At 39.2% G+C, this 5865-nt stretch overlaps 1 long non-coding RNA gene across 1 annotated transcript; it reads right to left on the bottom strand.

The window, feature by feature from the left end:
- Positions 1–4336: 4336 nt before the first annotated feature.
- On the bottom strand, positions 4337–5032 carry LOC117239348. Its single transcript, XR_004494424.1, has 2 exons — positions 4755–5032; positions 4337–4651 (listed from the first exon to the last, which is right to left on the bottom strand). It is a non-coding gene; the product is annotated as an uncharacterized LOC117239348 (long non-coding RNA).
- Between the last annotated feature and the right edge of the window lie 833 nt (positions 5033–5865).

The raw sequence follows: 5865 nt of genomic DNA, 5'->3' as shown, positions 1-5865 counted from the left end.
CCTTTTCTGTCGTGGTATAGTTTCGTTCGGGTGGATTCAGTGTTCTTGAAATGTAACAACAAGGATGACCGTCTTGCGACAGTATTGCTCCTAGTCCTTCGTTACTTGCGTCGGTAGTTAAGGTAAAGGTTTTGTTAAAGTCTGGATAAGCTAATATTGGGAAATTACAGAGTTTGTCTTTTAAAGTATCAAAGCTAATCTGGTGTTTGTCAGTCCAATGGAATGGTGTGTCCTTTTTTGTTAAGTCTGTAAGGCTTTTCGCGATTTTGGAAAAGTTTCGAATAAATTTGCGATAATAACCTGCTAAACCTAAGAATGATTTCACGTCCGTGGCATTGCGGGGTAATCGAAAGTTTTTTACAGCGTCTAATTTCTTGGGGTTTGGTTTGACTCCTTAGGATGAAACTACATGGCCTAAGTATTCTAATTCCGGTTGTACGAATTCACATTTGTCCGGTTGCAATTTAAGTCCTAATTCTCTGAGTCTCTGAAATACTATCGTGAGGTTTTCGTTATGTTCTTGAATCGTTTTTCCGAATATCACTATGTCATCCAAATAAACAAAGCAGTATTTTCCTACAAGTCCAGCTAAGGCTCTGTCCATTAATCTTTGAAAGGTAGCGGGTGCGTTTTTAAGTCCGAATGGCATTCGATTGAAATGAAAATGCCCTTGCGGTGTCGAAAAAGCGGTATATTTTTTAGATTTCTCGTTCATTGGAATTTGATGGAATCCTGAGGATAAATCAAGTGCCGAAAAGAATTTTGCGTTTCCTAGTTGTGTTAAAATGTCGTCTATATCAAGTAAAGGGTAAGCGTCTTGTTCTGTGAGTTCATTTAGTTTCCTGAAATCGATAACTATCCTCCATTTCTGTTTTCCTGAGGCGTCTAATTTTTTCGGAACTACCCATACCGGAGAGTTATAAGGGGATTCGGATTCTTCTATAATATTCTTCTTCAACATGTCTCCTATTTGTCGCGAAATCTCGTCACGGTGACATTCCGGTGGTCTATACGATCGTGTGTTAATAATTTTGTCTTTGGTTAACGAAATTGTGTGCTGAGTTAAATTAGTACAGGGTAAAAGATCGGTTTCTAAATTAAAGATGTCAATATAATGAAGGATAATTTTTTCGATGGATTCACGGATTGGTTTTTCAATGTGATCTGTTCTCACTAGGCTTTTTAGTTTTGATACGTTGGAAAAGTCATGAGAATTTTGAATATTGCTAGAAATTTCAACGTTTTGCTCACCAGTGTTGATAAAACATACTTTAGTTGGTTTGCCTTCCAAATAGATTGTTTGAACTCTGTTTTCTCCAGGAGTCAAATGTATTGGTTTCTAAAATAAAATGGTTTTGTCGTTTAATCGGATTTTGTCATTGGATATTGAATAGTTGTACTTCTCTAAACATGGTAGCCCAATGATTCCGTCTTCGATAATAGGGAAATTGTTCGGTACTATGTGAAAAATGTGATTTTGTCCAAAAATTCGTTTCGTTACGTATTCGTTAGTTTCGTATTTGTCTCGTCCCATAGAAAATTTTTGTTTAGGCCCTATTTGTATCGCGTTGACAGTTTTGTTACGTTTCACCAGGTTTATCCCTGCTCCTGTGTCGACCAGAAATACTCGCTCTTCGGTTCGGATTGACAAAGGTATTGCGAGTAATCTTCCCGTGGCGATGTTGACTCGTATGTCTCGTACGGTTCGTCCATCTCCTGGTTCCATGTTGTTTCTTGTATTTCGTCCCATTCCTGGACTGCCTGAATCCTTGCGGGTGGTCGATCGCGCTGGCTCGGTGGTAGAAAATTTTGACACTTGTTGGCAATGTGTCCCAGCTTTCCGCACTTGAAGCACTTCATCTGCGCGTGTTCAGCAGGTGATCTATTTTCTACTTGATTAAATGTAGCAGGTTTCTGAGCTACTGGCGTGTTAGGCGATCTTGATGGTACATTAGATCGTCTTACCTGCATATGCTGGTTGTCGGGGCGATTACTAACCGAAGGTAAGCGATTACATGACCAATTAGGTTGTCGTTCTTCTCGCAAGTAGCGTTCTACATCGGCTGCCTTTTTTTCAGCTTCCGGAAGATTCAGGGGTTCACTGCTTAATAGTATTCGCCCTATGTCGCGTCTGAGTCCCTTTAGGTACACACGAACAGTCTTCTTCGTGATTTCTTCAGTCATAGTTTTACGTGTTAGTGGTTGTGGGTACTCATTGGTTACTGCGTACAGCAAACGGTTGAGTATTCTTCTAAACCGAATATTAAAACTTTGCACTGATTCCTCGCGTCCCTGTCTCAACTCTCGTAATTGTTCTTGGTACTCATCCGAAGTCACTTGTGCTGCTAAGTTATTTCTCAGTGCGTCGTACAGATCACTGTAACACTCAATAGGAATGTTGCGAATACTTTGGGCTGCTTTCCCCACGATTTTTTCCACTTTTATTGCTTTTAGCAATAGATCTTGCTCCATACAGCGATCCTTCATACTTCTCACTTCTTTGATGAAGTCTTCAACTCCTACATCATCATCTCCGTTGAGCGTTGGGATGTAGCGTATTGCATCCTTAGCTCGTAGAGTGGGAGGAGCGGGCGGAAAATAGCCTCTTTCTTCCACCTCGGGTTGTTCGATGTCGAGGTGGACAGGTGGGGTGTCTGGAGCTGCTAACCCTGGGAGTTTGCGTGCTTTTGCCATATTCACGGTGCGATTGATTGCTGTCGATGCACTTTCATTGTCTTCGGTGATAATGGAAGCAAATTCATCGGTCGCAGGGGATCCGAACCCAGTCCGTAGCGCTGCGACGGTTTTTCTGAGATTCTCGATTTCTGCTGCTCTGTGTCTGTTCTCTTCGTCATTTTGCATAGACAAACGTAACATTTCCTCTCGTAAAAGGACAATGTTGTCGTTCTGTTTTTGAATACTGTCCCATATTGCTCGCAACATTGGGTCAGTTGAGGTTGAAGTTTGAGATTCGTTTGCCTTAGACATTATTGCGCTGATTTATAATTTTCAGAAGAAGACGAGTCTTGGCTACTGAAGCTAAATTTTCTTTCACGGTAACGTACAAAGGAATTCAGTTTACCTTTTATTGTTACTTCACTTGGTTCGTGATAGTTACTTTGTTGTTGCAGATGACCGTAGTCCCAAATAATTCGATCTTCCGTAGATGATGAATGTCTTTTGGTTTCCGAACAAACACTTTTCACTATCCTGGCAGGATCGCCAAAATGTCATGTAAAATAACAAAATAAAAAAGGAATTTGAGGTAAAAAATAAAAAAAGAAAACTTTATTTTTTTTCTAACATCAATACACTTTACAATCTACTTCCGAACTCTAGGCGTGACTTTCTAAGACTGACTCTTATGATTTTACTTTCGATCGGATCCGATTACTTTCTTTTGTCGTCCCTCAACATCCCCACCGTCCATGCATTTGCTAGGCGTCTGCGATCGTTGCCACGTGCTCTTTCTTCTAGAACCTTCGGTGGAAGGACCGTTGGGATGTTGATGGTTCATTAGGCACTTCAGCGATATACATTGTCGCCGAGTGTCGCCACATCTTTATCTCTATCGTCAGTCTGTCGGATTTGAAGTATGCCGGTCGTGACAAGAGCATAGTTGTCGCCAAGCAGCGAGCTCTATAAACGTCGATTTTTGACCGTTACGTTTTTCACACTAGAAGAGGCATACGTGATCATAGGCGCGAGCGGTGGCGTGACCCGAGCATAGTGGGGGTCGTCTTCCAAATGAGACAAAGGAATAATCGAAGGGCGTTCAGTTCCTTCTGACGAATCTAACGTGACACTTCGACAAATCTGACGAGCAAACGAATTTATCTAGAGATATCGCAAAGTCGAGTCAAATTTCTGTAACATATTCATCATATTATTGTAAAATATATTATTCTATGTTAACCTGTTAATACAGTGTTACATTCATTAAACCACCTCTGTTATCCCGAAACAGGGGAACGACTATTTCGCGGCGTCGATTAACATAATCGTAGCGAGAATTTACGCCTCTCGCTGACGCGTTTTCCTAGCGACCGCGTCTCTCCGCGAACGGTCGTAACAATAGGTACTCTAACGAAATAGTAAATATAAAGAGTACAACATAACCTATAATTTCATAATTCGACTAAGGATAAATTATGACGAACCAATTAACCAAAAGTGACACGCAAAATACTTAATAAATCACGACATAATACAATATTCAATAAGGATAACCTACAATTCGACAATTTAATCAAATCTCGTAATAACTTCATGAATAATTCAAAGGAAAGGAAAAAGGAATGGAAGGATAGGAATACACATGTTTATAACAAACAGAAAATATCAAGCAATTTAATATACAGCAAATATGGACATACAAAACCACAATAAACAAAATATATCTTATATACAACTAGATATAAAATATATAAAACACCTAGGCATATTAACACACTTCAATAAACCAGGCACTATTGTCAGAATCCACACACGAAACGTCAAGATTAAAGTAAAAGGGATTCCACGAACAATACACTGGAACAAGTTAAAACTAACACAATCGAAACAGACCACAAGTACGATTTCAAGAGACAACGTAGTACGGGAGTATATGGAACAATACTGCTTGTCGAATACTGCAGATAGTGGTAACCTAAAAGGAAAAAGGAAAATTACTATGCGTGCTCTAACTATTACTTAAATATAAAATTTGTAATTCAATAAAATAATTACAAAACAGTGGAAGTGGAAAATACCTCGTGAACAATTACTCATCGTAGAAGGAAGTGTGTGTGCGAAGACAGGTTATGTGTCCATATCCGTAGAACATAATCTACGACAGCCAGCTGAAACAAATGTAGGAATTAACTTTAATTGTTTCCATACAAAACATAATATTACTAAATGTTTATAACAATATTGTGCCTAAGGAAGTGTGACAGTGCTTATCGAATCATGCAAATAGTAGAAACGTAAAAGAAAAAGGAAAATTATTATGTGTGTGTTCTAACCATCATTTAATTACACAACATGTTAATTCCGGGTGTTTCGTTTCCATTTTACCCCGATTTCGGAGCCGAGTGTTCGCTAATTAAAGAATCCGTAGTCTTGAGAATTTCTGACAAAAGAACGATTGATATAGTAGTAATGCGAGGAATAAGAGATATTGGTACTAAACGTATCGCTCAAATCTTGTCCGTTGCAGGTGTTAGTGGTTAGAGATAAATTTTTCATGTCCTCGCTGATAGTTATTTAACAATACGATATCGCGATTACTCGTTAAATTTTAAGCCAAGATTTTGACGTAATATTACACAAAATAGCCTCGCTATGTGTAAAACAAAAATAATTAATGCCTGTAATAAAACCGCTGAAAACGAGATCGATGTTAATGAAGTTGACAATGAGGTACGTGGTAGCGATAAAAGTCGATTAATCTTTCTTTTCGAAAATTCAGAGATTCATCCGTTACGGGTTCCCTACGTACTCGTACAAAAAATACAGGCCAGTTAGAAGTACAATTAATTGATCCTAACATCGCCGTACAAGGAGTCCTAATAGACTTCGCGAGCGCAGAATAGTACGTGATAGAACAAGCGACTTAATTACAGCCAAAAATCATAAAGCCTAGTAATTCACCGTTCGCGAGCCCTGTGTTACTCGTGAAGACGAACAATGGTTCAGATAGATGATAGGTAGATTTTCGAGAACTAAATAAATATACGGTCGCGGATCGGTATCCTTTACCCCTCATTGCGGATCAAGTCGCGAGATTGCAAAAGCGAGATATTTTATTATTCTGGACATGGCCGGTGGGTTTCTCCAAATCCCTATTCATCCTAATTCTAGGAAGTATACAGCATTGAT

This window comes from Bombus vosnesenskii, unplaced genomic scaffold, assembly GCF_011952255.1.
Source record: "Bombus vosnesenskii isolate JDL3184/JDL3185 unplaced genomic scaffold, Bvos_JDL3184-5_v1.1 scf7180000013939, whole genome shotgun sequence".
In the NCBI taxonomy this organism is placed as follows: Eukaryota; Metazoa; Arthropoda; class Insecta; order Hymenoptera; family Apidae; genus Bombus; species Bombus vosnesenskii.
Note: the sequence above shows the minus strand (reverse complement) of the source record. Positions and strands in the feature narration are given on the sequence as shown.